Consider the following 19,639-nt stretch of genomic DNA (forward strand, 5'->3'; position numbering starts at 1 on the left):
GAAGCCTCTACTGCTGCTCCCTCCAAAAAGAAGAGCAAGACCAAGAAGGAACAGGCTGCTCCCAAAGAGCCCTTAATTGTTGAACCTATCTCCATGGTTCGCCCTGCCGCTGAACATTAAGAGCGCCAACTGACTGTCCATGAGCCTGCTTTCACAGAGGCTCATGAAGCTGAAGACATACCAGCAGCTGATCCCACCGCTGCTGAAGACATTGGTCATCATGACCATGTTGAAGATGATGTAGTTCTTCCTCAGATCGAGCACCAACAGGTATCATCTCATGTGCTTACGCACAACGAACTCATCAGCATTGGTCGTCCTCTGACGCCAATTGCTCAGGATGCAACATGGGCTGATCACCCACAACAACAAGTCACACCACCCCGGCAAGAAGAAGATGATGACTTTGAGGCCCAGCCAACTCCATCTCCAAAGGCGTCGCCTGCGTTACGCAGGCTTCGCAAAGGACCAAGGTCTCAAGTCTTTGAGTCTGAAGCTAAAACTGCTGAAGACATTCCGGCTACATCAGCCGATGACACCCAAGAAGAAGAACGTGTTCCTACTCCCCAACTACTGAAGAAGCTATTCTCGAGGAGAACGTGTTTGTGCCCGACCCTCCAGCTCATCAAGTGGAGGTAGAAAATCTTGAGGCTGCCACCACCAACACCAATGAAGCCACTGACATTGTCATGGCTGAAGCAAATGTGGAGCCTGCACCAACCCAAGAACCAGAAGTCAGCGAAGCCAATGATACTACTGCTTTTGTTCCTGCGCCTGCTGCTGGTCCTCAGTTTGACTATCATATATAGCATAGGCCTCAGGTACAGAAGCCAATGCCAAGGTTGCCCAGGTTTCCAGGTCCTGCAACAGCACCTGGATCCTTCAATATCAACGGCTTCAAAACAGATAACACCTTCTTCAATAGCTTCAAGAACCCCTACTCAAGGGAACAAATATCTTCTGATCGGTTCTGGAGCTATCCGCAGCGAAGCTATTACTCCTGCATTCTGTGCAATCAAGGTCGCATCTTCCCACATATGCATCTTGACACCGAAGCAATAGCTGGTCTGCCCTGTCTGGAAGAAGCTCTGAATTGCTTCAAAGAGGTTGGATTGTTGCCCTTCATCACCGACCAAGAGCACTGGAATGAAGAGTTGTTGCTCCAATTTTATGCCACACTTCACATACGTGGTTACAACAGAGATCCGAAGACTTGGGTCCTGGAGTGGATGACAGGAAATGTTCATCATGAAGCCAAAGCCTTTGATATCATTGAGCTCACTGGTCTGCCCACTCCTGGAGATCTCTATGAACCTAGATGTCAACTTCACAGTGAAGCTATGGAAAACATCTTTCAGAGGCCTGAACCGAACATGAGTCAGATGCTCAGTATGATGAAGCCTTTGCCACAAGATGCTGCATATCCTAAGGAGTTCTTTGTTGAAGACCTTGAGTATCTGCCAAGGACTATCTATCACATTATAAGGCGAACTCTCTGGCCCATCAAAGGACATTCTCCACATGCAAAGCTGGAAGGTGCAATGAAGACTTTGGTCTTCTATATTCTTCATGGCAAATGTTTCAATGCACAAGACTTCTTCATCCGCCAACTTGCTGCATCAAGATCTGATCTTTTTGGCTTGAAGTTCTACGCTCCATGGATAATGCGGCTGATTAAACTCCACTCAGCTATCTCATATCAGCCATCTGCTCGCAATCATCGGATCTTTCTGCCTGATGTGGATATGTCCGTTGAAGCCATTTATCCTGAGCCTGCCAAGGAACCTCTTAGTCTTCAGAATGCGGAGCATCAAAGTTTCACTCAGAACATTGAAGGAGTTGAAGCAGTCACTCGTGTTTATCCTCTGGCTGGTACTACACGTGCACCTCATCATGCTCTTACTGAAGCCACTGAAAGCACTTTTTCCCAACGACCCAAGAAGCGATCTCGTGTTCTCAATGACCGAAAGCTTCTGGTTGCTCTTCATCAGAAATAGGATAGGCATCATGACTAGCTGAAGCGCCAAATGCAAAGCCTCTTGGTGGATGTCAACCGCATTCGCAATCTTGCCACCAAGAATGTCTTTGTTGCCCATGAAACTTGTCGGCGTACATGGAAAGGCCTGACGCTTATGTGTCCTGAGGATGATCTTCAAGAGGATGGCTTCTCTGAACGTTTCAAGTTTGACTCCACACCTCCCAGAAGGGCTATGCTGTGACGAACCCCATCTCTTGAAGACTCTGAGTTTTCTTCCTCAGCGGCAACTGTGAATCCCAGAGTGATCGAGGACGAAGATGATGCCACTTCACCGCCCCCTACTTCTGCACGCCTCGACACTGCCCCAAGTTCTTCTGCACCGCTGAACACCACCGACGACCCTACTACCTCACCTACTCTTCATGGGAACGAGTAGATGCTCTATGTCTTCAAACCTTTTTGGTCCTCACTGACAAAAGGGGGAGAAGCTTATGAGTTTGATAGTCTTCAAGCGGGTCCATATGGGCGGTTACTTTATGTTTTGCCTAGTGTTTACAACTCTCGTTTTGATACATTTGGTTCTTTGAGTTGTAACACTTAAACTCGATGGTCGTCTGCTACTTATTTGCTATTTTGTGATGCGATGATAAATTCCGCATGTGCGACGATAAATTCCGCACTTAGATCATTTTGCAGACGTCCATTTACCATTATGCATGTTCATTATCTTCACATACCTTTCATGCATGACGAATTGTCATCATAAGTTGAAGAGGATCTCCACAAGTACAACCTGCCATGTGCATTTGCATTCCAAAAGCAAATTACTTATATGCACATCTTCAGGGGGAGCCCTTGCAACTTATGAAGACAAATTCTTATCCTTTACAATTTCACATATTATATTCCCCGTTGAAAACTTCAACTAGTTTGTCATCAATCACCAAAAAGGGGGAGATTGTAAGTGCATCTAGTGCCACCCCTAGTTGGTTTTGGAGTATTGACGACAAACCTAGTTGAGGGACTAATGTGTTTGTGAGAATTGCAGGATAACACAGGTAGAAGTCCCTCATTGATTCGGTTTTCCTACCAGAGATGACCCCTAAAAATGTATGAAGACATTGAAGTCAAAGGTGGTATGTGAAGGCATTCACATTGAAGACTATGACAAGAGAAGACATCGAGTGAAGACTATGAGAGCGAATCTTGTTCAGAGTTGGACAAGTCAGCTTTGCTTGTAGCCCAAGTAAAGTTGCCGTGTGTGTTTGAAATTTGACCGTTGGAACACGTGTCATTTCCTTAGTGACCCAGGGTCATTTCGGACAAATCAGGTCGGGTTGCCTAGTGGCTATAAATAGCCCACCCCCTACAACCATAAATGGTTGGCTGCTCAGAGTTAAAGTACGGCTTTTGTCGTTTGAGATCAACCCACCTCGAAGCCTTTGAGAGAGAATTCCTTGAGAGGATAAAGCCCTAACCACCCAGAGCCAAAGAGTGTTAGGCATCACTTAAGTCTTCTTGTCTGTGTGATCTGAAGACTTATTACACTTGAGGACTGTGAATCCTCCAGCCGGTTAGGCATCGCGTTCTGAGCATCCAAGAGTCATTGTGGATCGCCGGTGAACGAAGTCTGTGAAGGTTCGGAAGTCTACCTTGAAGACTTACCAGAGTGATTGGGCGAGGACTGGGTGTCCTTAGCTCAAGGGGAATAAGGTGAAGACGAGGTCTTCTGAGTTGAATCTCAGCCTCCCTAACCAGACGTACAGTTGTAACAGCAACTGGAACTGGTCCAACAAATCATTGTCTTCAACGAGTCACTGGTTTCATCCTTCCCTTCCCTTTACTTACTGTTGGTCCTTGTGAAGTCATTGTACGATTGCATCACCATTTGGCTTCACTGAGTGATTACTTGTTCTGATTGGCTTTACAATATCTTCCTACCCGATCCTTACTGCCTAGCTGCTATTAGTCATTGCGCTTTCACTTCATTGAATACTTGACTATGGTTTGCCTAGGGTAGTCTACCTTCCGCTGCATGGCAATAGGTTTATTTCTATCGTTTGTTTTCGAAACTTCCATGTTTTGAAGACTTTTATAAAAATCGCCTATTCACCCCCCTCTAGTCGATCACTAGCACTTTCAGCTTCCATGATGAAGATTGATAGGTTCGAGTTTTTTTGTTCGGTCATGAGATGCAGTGATGTGTGCAACTGATGCATTTTGGTGTGTGTTTGAGCAACTGAATGCAGTGTTCTGCATTTTTTTGATGTTGTTGCTGATGTTTCATAGCAAATTTTGTTATCTAATGATTTTCTCTTTTTACTTTTTCCGCAGCGATCCTCCAATGGATGATGAAGCACCTACTGATGGGTCTTTTGCTTCACGATTTTCTGCGTCTTGTTTACATTCAATTGAGAAAACGCTCTTGAAAGATCATGCTGATAAGTGGGCAGTTATAAATGGGGGTTGTTTCGGTTCTCTGCTCAATATTGGATCTTTCTCCGTCCCAGCTGATTTCATGGATTGGTTGATCATGAAAATTGATACTGAAAGGAGCATGTTCAGGTACACCCTTGTTTTTGTTTTCATGGTTTTTTGTTGGCAAGTGTGTTATTTTTGATTCAGCAACACCATAGTCTAAATTGTTTGAGCTAGCAACATCATAGTTTACTTTGTTTTCAGTGCAGCAGCATGAATACTCTACATTGTTTGAGCTAGCAAATTACGGCATTTTTTGATTTGTTGTGTAATAGTTACATTTTTTTGTATTTTTTTCATTTTCAGTGGACACGACAGGATTTTGAGTAGTGTTTTTAGTTCTGTTGCTTCTGTAACTGAACTTTGTGTAATAGTGCAGCAAAGCCATATGGATCTTGCATTAGTTTAGTGCAGCAGAGCTTCTGTATGTCACTTTTTGCATTGGGTTGATCTCGCAACTATTTTTTTGTTAAACTTCTTTGTTTATGTTTTCAGTCATAAATTGAAGACTATACATTTTACAAGAGACATGGTGCCCAATATTTTTAACATCCCATGCGGGAGCAGGCCAGTGGAGGTGCTGAAGAGGAACGAGCCACACGAGCTGCGCAACATTTACCGATCTGGGAGCAGGGCTCCAATCAACCGTTGCATCAGTGTGCTTTGTGAGGCGAGCAACAATGATGTTGTTACCATTAAGAGGTCTTGGGTTTTACTTTCTGAAAGTGCTAGTGATCGACTAGAGGGGGGGTGAATAGGCGATTTTTATGGAAGTCTTCAAAACATGGAAGTTTCGAAGACAAACGATAGAAATAAACCTATTACCATGCAGCAGAAGGTAGACTACACTAAGCAAGCCATAGTCAAATATTCAATGAAGTGAAAACACAATTACTAATAGCAGTTAGGCAGTTTAGATCAGATAGGAAGATAGTGTGAAGCCAATCAGAACAAGCAGTCACTCAGTGAAGACAAAAGATAATGCAATCATACAATGACTTCACCAGGGCCAACCATAAGTAAAGGAGAGGGAAGGATGAAACCAGTGACTCGTTGAAGACAATGATTTGTTGGACCAGTTCCAGTTGCTGTGACAACTGTACATCTGGTTAGGGAGGCTGAGCTTCAACTCAGAAGACTGCGTCTTCACCTTATTCCCCTTGAGATAGACTCCCAAACCTTCACAGACTTTGTTCACCGGCGATCCACAATGACTCTTGGAGGCTTAGAACGCGATGCCTAACCGGCTGGAGGATTCACAGTCCTCAAGTGTAATAAGTCTTCAGATCACACAGACAGGAAGACTTCAGTGATGCCTAACACTCTTTGGCTCTGGGTGGTTAGGGCTTTATCCTCGCAAGGAATTCTCTCTCAAAGGCTTCGAGGTGGGTTGCTCTCAAACGACAAAAGCCATACACTAACTCTGAGCAGCCAACCGTTTATTGTTGTAGGGGGTGGGCTATTTATAGCCACTAGGCAACCTGACCTGATTTGTCCGAAATGATCCTTGGTCACTAAGGAACTGACACGTGTTCCAACGGTCATATTTCAAACACACACGACAACTTTACTTGGGCTACAAGTAAAGCTGACTTATCCAACTCTGGATAAGATTTGCTCTCATTGTCTTCATTCGAAGACATAGGATTTTGGTTAAGCATCACTTCAGTAATTCTGACTGGTTCTCTTGGACCCCACTTAACAGTACGGTGGTTCCTATGACTCAACAAAGAAAAACACAGAACGACGAAACTGCTAAGTCTTCGTGCTCCATAGTCTTCACGCGATGTCCTCTCTTGTCATAGTCTTCAATGTGAATGTCTTCACATACCACTTTTGACTTCAATGTCTTCATACATTTTTAGGGGTCATCTCTGGTAGGAAAACCGAATCAATGAGGGACTTCTACCTGTGTTATCCTGCAATTCTCACAAACACATTAGTCCATCAACCAGGTTTGTCATCAATACTCCAAAACCAACTAGGGGTGGCAATAGATGCACTTACAATCTCTCCCTTTTTGGTGATTGATGACGAACTGGTTGAAGTTTTCAACGGGGAATAAAATATGTGAAATTGTAAAGGATAGGGTATTGTCTTCATAAGTTGCAAGGGCTCCCCCTGAAGATGTGCATATAAGTAATTTGCTTTAGGAATGCAAATGCACATGGCAGGTTGTACTTGTGGAGATCCTCTTCAACCTATGATGATAATTCATTATGCAAGATATGATGTAACGAAGATAATGACATGCATAATGAAAAATGGACGTCTGCAAAATGATCTAAGTGCGGAATTTATCGTCGCACATGTGGAATTTATCATCGCAATACAGAAAAGCAAATAAGTAGCAGACGACCATCGACTTTGAGTGTTACAACTCAAAGAACCAAATGTATCAAAACGCGAGAGTTGTAAACACTAGGAAAAATATAAAACCACCGCCCATATGGACCCGCTTGAAGACTATCAAACTCATATGCTTCTCCCCCTTTTGTCAGTAAGGACCAAAAAGGTTTGAAGACATAGAGCACCTACTCGTTCCCATGAGGAGTTGGTGAAGCAGCAGGGTCGTCGGAGTTGGTTGGCGGTGCAGACGAACTCGGTGCAGTGGTGATTCGCGCTGAAGGTGGTGAAGTAGCATCGTCTTCATCATCGATGACACGTGCATTCACTGTTGCAGCAGAGGAGGAGAACTCAGAGTCTTCAAGAGATGGAGTACACCGCAACAAGGTCCTTCTTGGAGGTGTTGAGTCAAACTTGAAGCGTTCCGAGAAACCATCATCTTGAAGATCATCTTCAAAACACATAAGCGTCAGCCCTTTCCATGTACGCCGAAAAGTTTCATGGGCGACAAAGGCATTCTTGGTGGCAAGGTTGCGAATCCTGTTTACGTCCACCAAGAGGCTTTGCATTTGGCGCTTCAGCCAGTCATGATGCTTATCCTGTTTCTGATGAAGGGCAACCAGAAGCTCTCGATCATTGAGAACACGAGATCGCTTCTTGGGCCGTTGTGCAATGGTGCTTTCAGTGGCTTCAGTGAGGGCATGATGAGGTGCACGGGTAGTACCAGCCAGAGGATAAACAAGAGTGACTGCTGGGTCGCCTTCAATGTGTCGTGAGAAACTTTGCTTATCAGCATTCTGAAGACTAAGGGGCTCCTTGGCAGGCTCTGGATAGATGGCTTCAACTGACATATCGACGTCAGGCAGAAAAATCCGATGATTGCGAGCAGAGGGCTGATAGGTGACAGCTGAGTGTAGTTTGATCAGACGCATAATCCATGGAGCGTAAAACTTCAAGCCAAAGAGATCAAATCCTGATGCAGCAAGTTGGCGGATGAAGAAGTCTTGTGCATTGAAGCTTTTGCCGTGAAGAATATGGAAGACCAAAGTCTTCATTGCACCTTCCAGCTTTGCATGTGGAGAATGTCCTTTGATGGGCCAGAGAGTTTGCCTTATGATGTGATAGATAGTGCGTGGCAGATACTCAAGGTCTTCAACAAAGAACTCCTTAGGATATGCAGCATCTGGAGGCAAAGGCTTCATCATGCTAAGCATCTGACTCATGTTGGGTTCAGACTTGTGAAAAATGCTTTCCATAGCAGCACTGTGAAGCTGACAACCAGGTTCATAAAGATCTCCTGGAGTGGGCAGGCCAGTGAGCTCAATGATATCAAAGGCTTTGGCTTTGTGATGAACATTGCCTGTCATCCACTCAAGGACCCAAGTCTTCGGATCCCTGTTGTAGCCACGAATATGAAGAGTGGCATAGAATTGGAGCAACAATTCTTTGTTCCAATGCTCCTTGTCAGTGACGAACTGCAACAAGCCAGATTCTCTGAAGCAATCCAGCGCTTCTTCCAAACAGGGCAGACCAGTTATGGCTTCAGTGTCAAGACGCATATGGGGAAAAATGCGACCTTGATTGTACAAGATGCATGAGTAATAACTTCGCTGCTGATAGCTCCAGAACCGATCAGAAGATATTCTTGCCTTAGAGTAGGGATTCTTGGCGCTATTGAAGAAGGTGTTGTGTGCTTTGAAGCCATTGATATTGAATGATCCGGGTGCAGATGCAGTGCCTGGAAACCTAGGCATCCTTGGCATTGGCTTCTAAACCCAAGGTCTGCGCTCAACGTGATAGTCAAATTGGGGACCAGCAGCAGGTGGAGGAACAAGAAGAGGCCATTTGACAGTGATGAGCTGACCATAGTTGTATGCTTGCTCAATAGTATGTGGCCTTGGTGGCGGAACAGGAGCAGTGGCATCAACAGAGGCGTCAGGCTGCACATCTATTGCAGGTGCATCATTGGCTTCATTGGCTTCTGGCACAATGTTAGGTGCAGGCTCCACACTGTCTTCAGCCATGACCACGTCATTGGCTTCAGTGGTGTTAGTGGTGGCAGCCTCAGGATTCTCAACCTCCACTTGAGGAGCTGGAGGGTCGGGCACTGACACGTTCACTTCAGGAGCAGCTTCTTCAGTGATGGGGGAAGTAGGGACACGTTCTTCTGCTTGTTTCTCTTCGGCTGATGCAGCCGGATTGTCTTCAGCAACTTTAGCTTCAGACTTGGAGACGTTCATAGGAGGAGTGGCTTCGGGGAACACCTGACGTGCAACAGATTGGTGGTGCACTTCTTCTTCTGAAACGCTCAAAAGAGGGACTTAGGGCCTTGGTCCTTTGCGAAGCCTGCGTAACGCTGGCGACGCTTGTGAAGATGGAGTCGGCTGGGCCTCAAAGTCATCCCCTTCTTCTTGCACTGGTGGGTGACTTGTTGTTGGGGAGTACTAGGGGTTTCTTGTTGTTGTGGGTGATCAGCCCATGATGCATCCTGAGCAATTGGTGTCAGAGGACGACCAATGCTGATGAGTTCACTGTTCATGAGAACAGGCGATGATACCAAGTTGTGCTCGATCTGAGGAAGAACTACATCATCTTCAACATTGTCATGGTGACCAATGTCTTCAGCAGCGGTGGGGTCAACTACTGGAAAGTCTTCAGCTTCAGGAGCCTCAGTGGAAGCAGGCTCATGAACTATCATCCGTCGTTCTTGATGCGAAGAGTTAGGACGAGCAACCGAGATGGGCTCGACAACAAGGGGCTCTGTGGGAGAAGCCCGATCTTTCTTGGTTTTGCGCTTCTTCTTGGAGGGAGCGACATCAGAAGCGTCAGGATTTTTCCTCTTTCTGGCTTCAGCCTCGGCAGCCCTTGTCTTCCTCAGGTCTGAAGCGGTGGACGTGACCTTTGGCTTCGAGCCGGACATGCTGCTTGGGAAGACAATGCGGGGTTCTTCCTGCCTTGAAGGTGCAGATTTGTTAGTCGATGGCTTCTTCTTCTTCTTTGCAGCCATTCGGGGGTTGATGCCAGGACGCCCAAGAGCCTTGCGCTTCTCAGCTTCATTGTAGGCTTGCACGCACTTGTCAGCCAGACTCTTCATGCGCTCACGAGAACCTTTGACTTCTTCTCGTTTCTTGAGAAAGGCTTCCTTGAGCTCATGCGGCATAACCTTGAAGTTTTTGACATCTTGCACGCTAAGCTTTGCCATGTGCTTCTTGAACTGAGCTTTCTCATAGTCAATCTTTTGCTTCATTTCAATGATGCGCTGAGCTAGAGCTAGCTCAGAAGCAATGGGGCCAGTGAAAGAGACGCTGAGGCCAATTGGAAGTTGCAGATCGTCAAAGCTGAGATTGGGGGTTTCAAACCACTCATTAATGAAGTTGTGGATGATTGCCACGTCAAAGAGAGTCAAGTCATTGAAGATTTCTGCTTCTTCCTTGCTCTTAATCAGTTGCTCAAGAGCGTCATCTGCAAGATCCTCATCACTGGACAGGTCAATGTGTTTGTCTCGCAATATGGCAGCAGGAGTCAATGCCTGATCAGTATTCTTTTTCATCTCCGTCTTCTTGGAGATACGTGATAGATCTTCAGACTGCACACTGTCTTCAGGAGGTGCAGTAGCCAGTGGCTTCACACGTGAAGCTTTTGAAGGAGCAGTTGACTTTGAAGCTCTAGCCTTCTTTGGCTTCTGTGGCTTTGGAGCAGGAGCTGGGGCTTCATCAGTGTCGGCATCATCATCAGAATGATCTACTTTGGCACCTTGAACAAAAATGTGAGTGATAAGACCATCAAGATTGTAGAAAGGTCCGATGATATTGGGTTCAGCATCGCGTGTGCCGTCAGCCTGTGGAGCAGAAGGACCAGGGTTGAAGTCTAGTCCCAATGACTTCTTGTTTTCCTTGGCCGATGCCTTTGCGTGCTGGAAGTTGCGCTTGAAGAGATTATCGTCATGACACCAGAGCAGTGATGATGGGTGGGCATTGTCAGGTTGTGGTCCACGGACCATACAGGGATAGAAACCCTGAGCAATGGCTTCAGCTCTGGTCTTGGGTTGAAGATTTCGGAAGAGAATGTCACCCCAAGGACTCTTGATGGCATTCTTCTCAGCATACTCCTGGGTCACAAACTTGTATTTAAACCATTGTTCGTCCCAATATCTTCGAATCCATTGGATTCGTGTCTTGCGCTGATTGTAATCCTCTTCTGGATCTGTCTTGTACAACTCTGAGAGGTCATCAGGCAGATCTCTTGATGTTCCCCCTCGACGCTGTCTGCCACCCTTCCTTGCTGATTTCTCTGTAGCCATGAACTTCAAATTGAATGGCGTCAACATGTTCAAAGGCTTCAAAGGCTTCCGCTTGCTGGTCAAACAGGAACTGATTTCGGGAGAGTTAATGTGATGCTGTAAGAATTCTGCAAAAGAATGCAGACTATGAGAACCAAGGGATTCTCCCACAGACATGTACCTGTGACAGCATTAGAGATGCGAGGGAAGGGGAGAGGTCATATGCATTCTTAGAAGATTTTGAAGGTAAATCAGTTTGAAGACATTGACCTCATAGTGCGAAGACATTCACTTATGTGTTTGGGGTTGGTTCCAGATTTGTACGAATCCAGGAATAGGTACAAGTGAGGAATCTAACTTGTTATGAAGCTTAAGTGAATATACTAGGCATTATATGAGATACAAACAGGATAGATCTAACATTGAGTAGGCAGAAACCACTTTCGGTGAACAGGATGAATCTCTTAGGATCAACAAGATGGTAAAAAGAGAGTTTTATTTACCACATGATGAACTGCTAGATGGGAAGAGTAGGAGACCGAGCAGTTCAATCCACCATGCCCTAACTTAGCGACGGAGGACTCCTTCGGCGGCGGCGGAGAGGACGAAGACAGCGGCCGGCGTGAGGACGGCGTCGGTGAAGTCGCGGCAGCTAAGCGCTTCATCGCCGGCGTCGTCGAGAGCTAGCGGTGGCGCTAGGGTTTTGTGCGAGAGTGGAAGAAAGGATAATGACTGTGGTGAGGCATGTATTTATAGGGATAGGGACGGCACCGTGTTATTACACAGGTGCCCCTAGGGATTCACATCTGAAGGACACGTGGCTTTCATGCAACACATCGGAGGTTGTTCCACGTTCCCACGCACGCCTGGATTGTCGGGTGGTCATTCCCACTTCTCCAGGTTTCAGGTGAAAGGATTTAGCATTGAAAACAAATTAATGTTTGTCTCTATGTCTTCTGCTGACAAGGACGCAGAGAAGACATTCAACAGTTTCAATAGAATGCATATGACTTGGACAGATAGAGGTTGAGATAGAGAGCATAGAGAGATTAGGGTCCGATCACATTCACTTAGTTCAAAAAATTCAACAAGGAATACATAGCTATAAGTGAATGCTGTAGAGGACAGAACACAAATAGGTATATATCAGAAGACAATCAAATCAGTATAGTGAAGATAATCATGAAGACAAGTTGAAATTAAAGACAATCCAAATGTGAAGACATAGCAGATGTAACGCCATGAGTAAAACACTTCAAACAGAAGAATTTGGTGGTGGCGTTACCCACCGTATAGGAAGTATTAGACCCAGACACGGCGCACAATTATCGTGGCGCTCTGAAGTCAAGTTCCACGTTAATGTATTCACACTCAGAATGTAAGTCTTCATTGATTGAAGATATACTTTACTTCGTGTGTTGCACATCTATGTCATCAACATGCTTAAGTGTTAGGATGTGTGCCTGATCACAGGACATTTGAGGATTCCAAGATATTTAGCTCACACCGTAACTTGCAAAACCTCTTCTCATCCAAGGGCTTGGTGAAGATATCTGCCAATTGCTCTTCAGTGTTGACGTGTATGATATCAATATCTTCCTTCATTACATGATCTCTGAGAAAGTGATGACAAATTTCAATGTGCTTTGTCTTCGAGTGCTGAACTGGGTTGTTGGCAATCTTGATGGCGCTTTCATTGTCGCAGTAGAGTGGCACTTGCTTCAGATGAATGCCATAGTCTTTGAGTGTTTGCTTCATCCATAGAAGCTGGGCGCAGCAAGATCCAGCAGCAATGTATTCAGATTCAGCAGTGGAGAGAGATACACAGTTCTGCTTCTTTGAAGACCAACATACAAGTGATCGTCCCAGAAAATGACATGTGCCTGATGTAGACTTGCGATCCACCTTGTCACCAGCATAATCAGCATCCGAGAATCTAACTAGATCAAACTCTGAGCCCTTTGGATACCATAATCCTAGTGTTCGGGTGTGAGCCGGATATCTGAGAATTCGCTTCACAGCTAAGTGATGCGATTCCTTTGGTGCCGCTTGGAACCGGGCACACATGCAAACACTAAGCATGATATCTGGCCTAGATGCACATAAATAAAGCAAAGAACCAATCATGGAGCGGTATACCTTTTGATCGAACTCTTTACCATTGTCGTCGGGACCCATATGATGTTTGGCTGGCATTGGCGTCGTGAAGCCTTTACAATCTTGCATCCCAAATTTCTTCAAGCAATCTTTGATGTATTTCTCTTGAGATATAAAGATGCCATTGCATTGCTGACGTATTTGAAGACCAAGGAAGAACTTCAGCTCACCCATCATGGACATCTGATATTGCTCTTGCATCATGTATCCAAACTCGTCAGTGTATTTCTGATTGATGCAGCCGAAAATAATGTCATCCACATATATTTGGCAAACAAACAGTTCACCATCATATGTCTTCGTGAAGAGAGTGGGGTCGAGGGAACCAGGTTTGAAGCCTTTGCTCTTCAGGAAGTCTTTGAGTGTGTCATACCAAGCCCGAGGGGCTTGTTTGAGGCCATACAGTGCCTTGTTGAGCTTGTACACCATGTCAGGATGTTTTGGATCTTCAAAGCCAGGTGGTTGTGCGACATACACTTCTTCTTCAATCTTGCCATTGAGAAAAGCGCTCTTCACATCCATTTGATGCAGAAGAATGTTATGATGATTTGCATAGGCCAGCAGTATGCGTATGGCTTCAAGCCTAGCCATAGGAGCAAATGTTTCATCGAAGTCAATCCCTTCAACTTGAGTGTATCCTTGAGCAACGAGACGAGCTTTGTTTCTGACAACTTGACCATGCTCATCTTGTTTGTTGCGATATATCCATTTAGTGCCTATTATATTGTGCTTACGAGGATCAGGACGCTTAACCAGTTCCCATACATTATTCAGCTCAAACTATTGAAGCTCTTCTTGCATAGCTTGAATCCATTCAAGTTCCATGAAGGCTTCATCAACTTTCTTGGGTTCAGATATTGAGATGAATGCGAAGTGCCCACAAATATTTGCTAGCTGTGTTGCCCTTGAACGAGTGAGTGGACCTGGTGCATTGATGCTATCAATTATTCTCTCAATCTGTACTTCATTTGCAACATGAGGATGTACATGACAAAGATTTTGCTCTTGCTGATCGTTTTCATCGTTAGAAGGATTATCTTCAGGCTGAGCATTGTCTTCAGGTTGAGCATTGTCTTCAGGTTGATCGGGTGCGGGGATGATAAGTTCCTCTTCAGGCTGAGCTTCAGATGGTATGATTTCTCCAGTTCCCATAAGTTTGATTGATTCACTGGATGAAACTTCATCTAGCACATTTGGCAGGTGCTCTCTTTGCGAGCCGTTAGTCTCATCAAACCGCACATCCACAGTTTCAACCACTTTATAGTGAAAGAGGTTGAAGACTCTGTAGGACCTTCATGTGCTTTTGGTGCAAATTTTGAAGTGTGATGTGGATCCTTGATCCAGCACCTGGCACCAAATACTCTGAAGTAACTGACATTTGGCTTCTTGCCAGTAAGGAGCTCATAGGATGTCTTGTTGAGAAGCTTGTGAAGATAAACACGGTTGATGATATGGCATGCAGTATCAATGGCTTCAGGCCAGAATTTTCTTGGAGTCTTGTATTCTTCAAGCATCGTCCATGCCATCTCAATAAGTGTTCTGTTCTTGCGTTCGACGACGCCATTCTGTTGTGGCGTGTACAGAGCTGAGCATTCATGAGTGATGCCCAAAGTATCAAGATATGTATCTAGCCCGGTGTTCTTGAATTCAGTGCCGTTGTCACTTCTGATGTGCTTTATCTTGACGCCATAGTTGTTCATGGCTCGATTGGCGAAGCGTCTGAAGACATCCTGCACTTCAGTCTTGTAGAGGATTATATGCACCCAAGTATATCTTGAATAATCATCAACAATGACAAAGCCATAGAGACAAGCAGTAGTAGTAAGAGTTGAGTAATGAGTGGGACCGAAAAGGTCCATGTGGAGCAGTTCAAAGGGTTGAGTCGTTGTCATGATTTTCGTCGAGGGATGCTTGGCCCTCGTCATCTTTCCTGCTTCACAGGCACCGCATAAGTGATCCTTCTTGAACTTGACGCCCTCGATGCCTATGACATGCTTCTTTCTTGCAAGAGTGTGCAGGTTCCTCATGCCAGCATGCCCTAGCCTTCGATGCCAGAGCCAGCATTCTGAAGCTTTTGCTAAAAGACATACGGCAAGTTGTGGTCCTGCTGAGAAATCTACCATGTACAAATCATCTTTCCGATACCCTTCAAAAACTAGAGACTTGTCAGACTCCATTAGAACAAGGCAACGATATTTTCCAAACATCACAATCATGTTTAAATCGCAAAGCATTGAGACAGACATTAAGTTGAAACCAAGGGATTCAACAAGCATGACTTTATCCATGTGTTGATCCCTTGAGATTGCAACTCTACCTAGACCCAATACCTTGCTTTTACCAGTGTCAGCAAATGTGATGTGACTTTTGTCAGATGGACGTAAGGTTGAGTCCATAAGAAGACTTCGCTTGCCAGTCATGTGATTAGTACACCCACTATCAATAATCATTCTGAAGCAGTTGGTGTCGTACCCTACAATGCAGTTAGGGGGATAGGCTTCGCGAAGAGAATTGTGAAGCAAAAACATTTGACGAGCAAGTGGATTATGAAAACTTAGATCAAGGTTAGGACTGATAGGGCAAGTGGCAAGCGACTCGAGAACAAAATACATAATAAGACCATTTGGGCATTTGATCTTGCGCCCTGCAAGATGTTTAAGGTCACCAGCAATAGCTTCAGACGATTTTGGTTTTCGGCTGGAGACCTTTCCCTGCAAAAAGAGAGTTAAGCTTTCTTAGCCACCCACATCTTCAAGGGTGGCTTCGAAGCAATGAGTCTAAGTGCAGCATCTGAGAACTTTGGCTTTGGAGCCCTAGCAAAAAGTCTTGCAGGTGGACAATAATACTCATAAGAATAAGCAGAGTAGTTCTTGGTCTTATGAACATGGCGGTTTGATGGAACACGCTCATATTCATAGGCCTGAGTGAGCTTTCCCTGCAAAACATTTGTGTTAGTGTGACTCAGGTGAGTCCTCTGTCTGTATGAAGCCTTTGGACCGTATGAAGCCTGTGGTTTGGGGTTTGTCTTCTTCATGTGTGGTGTCATGACGACATTCACAGGAAGATTCTCCAAACATCTCTTCGGCACCCAGACTTTCTTCATAGGCGGCCCATTCCTGCAGTTAGTACCAATATACCTGGCAAACACTTCACCATTATGATTCTTAAACAGTTTATAGTTTGCATCAAAGGATTCATCAATAACAATGGGATTAGCACAAGTGAAGCCAGATAGGGTGGATGGATCCGCTGAAGGTTCCTTTGCAGCAACTCATGTGGTTTTGGGGTACTGCTCAGGTTTCCAGTAAGAGCCATCAGCATTCATTTTCCTTTCGAACCCAACACCCTCTTTCCTAGGGTTTCGATTCAGGATGTGCCTTTTGAGAACATCACATAATGTCTGATGCCCTTTGAGACTTTTGAACATCCCTGTTTCAAGCAGTGTCTTCAACCTAGCATTCTCATCAGCAATAGCAGTGGCATCCTCAGCAGAGGGTTTAGTTACCACATCAGCAGTTGAAGATATTGCAACAGTAGCAACAGTAGAACATTCAGCAACAGAAGTAGCGTTATCACGCTCAAGGCATTTAAGACATGGTGGTTCAAATCCTTCCTGAGCGGAACTGATCTGTTTGGCGCGAAGTGACTCATTTTCCTTTTGAAGATCTTCATGAGCCGCTCTCAATTTCTCAAGATCTTGCTTCCTTTGAAGATAATTATAGGAAAGCTTTTCATGAGTTGTTGAGAGCGTTTCATGACGACTTTCAAGTTCCTCATACTTAACATGAAGATTTTTTATGTTTTCAATTAAGGACTGAGATCGAGTCATTTCAGCGTCTAACAGGTCATCGCTTTTGTCTAATAGTTTTTGAATATGTTCCATAGCTTTCTGTTGTACAATTGCAATTTTAGCAAGTGTTTTGTAGCTAGGTTTGGAACCACAATCAGAGTCATCTTCACTTGATGTTTGATAATGAGTGGCGCGTGAGTTTACCTTGGCACCACATGCCATGAAGCAGTAGGTGGGAGTGGAGTTGTCCTTGTCATTAGCATCGGTATTGGTGACGGAGTCATTGTCTTCAGTGTTGAAGATGGACTTGGCAACGTAGGCTGTAGCCAGACTTGCCACGCCAGAATCGGACTCCTCCCCAGACTCCACCTCCGCCTCCTCAGAAGCGGACTCCTCCTCTGAATCCATTTCCTTGCCAACAAACGCACGAGCCTTGCCAGATGAGTTCTTCTTCTGTGATGAAGACTTTGAAGAAGACTTGGAAGAAGACATTGAGTATTTCTTCTTCTTCTTGTCGTCAGAATCATACTCCTTGCTCTTCTTTTTCTTCTTGTTCTCATTGTCCCACTGCGGACACTCAGAGATGTAGTGGCCAGGTTTCTTGCACTTGTGGCATGTTCTCTTCTTGTAGTCATGAGCAGAAGCTTCATCATTCCTTGAGCTTGATCGTGAGGACTTTCTGAAGCCTTTCTTCTTGGTGAATTTTTGGAACTTCTTCACAAGCATAGCAAGCTCCTTTCCAATGTCTTCAGGATCATAAGAACTGCTATCAGATTCTTCTTCAGATGAGGAGACAGTTTTTGCCTTCAAGGCACGAGTTCGCCCATAGTTGGGACCGTAGATGTCTCTTTTCTCAGAAAGCTGAAACTCATGTGTGTTGAGCCTCTCAAGTATGTCAGACGGATCGAGTGTCTTGAAGTCAGGACGTTCTTGAATCATCAGGGCTAGGGTGTCAAACGAGCTGTCAAGTGATCTCAGGAGTGTCTTGACGACTTCATGCTTGGTGATCTCAGTAGCGCCGAGGGCTTGAAGCTCATTGGTGATGTCAGTGAGTCAATCAAACATGAGCTGGACATTCTCATTGTCATTTCTTTTGAAGCGGTTGAAGAGGTTGCGAAGGAGATTGATTCTCTGATCTCTCTGGGTTGAGACGCCTTCGTTGAGCTTGCAGAGACAGTCCCAGACTAGCTTAGATGTTTCCAAAGCACTCACACGGCCATACTGTCCTTTGGTCAGATAACCACAGATGATGTTCTTGGCAGTGGAGTCCAGTTGAACGAACTTCTTGACATCAGCAGCGGTGACACCTTCACCAGCCTTGGGAACGCCATTCTTGACGACATACCATAGGTCGACATCAATGGCTTCAAGATGCATGCACATCTTATTCTTACAGTAGGGATATTCAGTTCCATCGAAGACTGGGCACGCAGCGGAGACTTTGATTATCCCTGCACTCGACATAGCTAAAACTCCAGGTGGTTAAACCGAATCACACAGAACAAGGGAGTACCTTGCTCTGATACCAATTGAAAGTGCTAGTGATCGACTAGAGGGGGGTGAATAGGCGATTTTTATGAAAGTCTTCAAAACATGGAAGTTTCGAAGACAAACGATAGAAATAAACCTATTACCATGCAGCAGAAGGTAGACTACACTAAGCAAGCCATAGTCAAATATTCAATGAAGTGAAAGCACAATGACTAATAGCATCTAGGCAGTTTAGATCAGATAGGAAGATAGTGTGAAGCCAATCAGAACAAGCAGTCACTCAGTGAAGACAAAAGATAATGCAATCATACAATGACTTCACCAGGGCCAACCGTATGTAAAGGAGAGGGAAGGATGAAACCAGTGACTCGTTGAAGACAATGATTTGTTGGACCAGTTCCAGTTGCTGTGACAACTGTACGTCTGGTTAGGGAGGCTGAGATTCAACTCAGAAGACTGCGTCTTCACCTTATTCCCCTTGAGCTAAGGACACCGAGTCCTCGCCCAATCACTCTGGTAAGTCTTCAAGGTAGACTCCCAAACCTTCACAGACTTTGTTCACTGACGATCCACAATGACTCTTGGATGCTCAGAACGCGACGCCTAACCGGCTGGAGGATTCACAGTCCTCAAGTGTAATAAGTCTCCAGATCACAGAGACAGGAAGACTTCAGTGATGCCTAATACTCTTTGGCTCTGGGTGGTTAGGGCTTTATCCTCGCAAGGAATTCTCTCTCAAAGGCTTCGAGGTGGGTTGCTCTCAAACGACAAAAGCCGTACACTAACTCTGAGCATCCAACCATTTATGGTTGTAGGGGGTGGGCTATTTATAGCCACTAGGCAACCCGACCTGATTTTTCCGAAATGACCCTTGGTCACTAAGGAACTGACACGTGTTCCAACGGTCAGATTTCAAACACACACATCAACTTTACTTGGGCTACAAGCAAAGCTGACTTATCCAACTCTGGATAAGATTTGCTCTCATTGTCTTCACTCGAAGACATAGGATTTTGGTTAAGCATCACTTTAGTCATTCTGACTGGTTCTCTTGGACTCCAATTAACAGTACGGTGGTTCCTATGACTCAACAAAGAAAAACACAGAACGACGAAACTGC

This window comes from Triticum urartu, chromosome 4 (genome assembly GCF_003073215.2).
Source record: "Triticum urartu cultivar G1812 chromosome 4, Tu2.1, whole genome shotgun sequence".
Taxonomy (NCBI): Eukaryota; Viridiplantae; Streptophyta; class Magnoliopsida; order Poales; family Poaceae; genus Triticum; species Triticum urartu.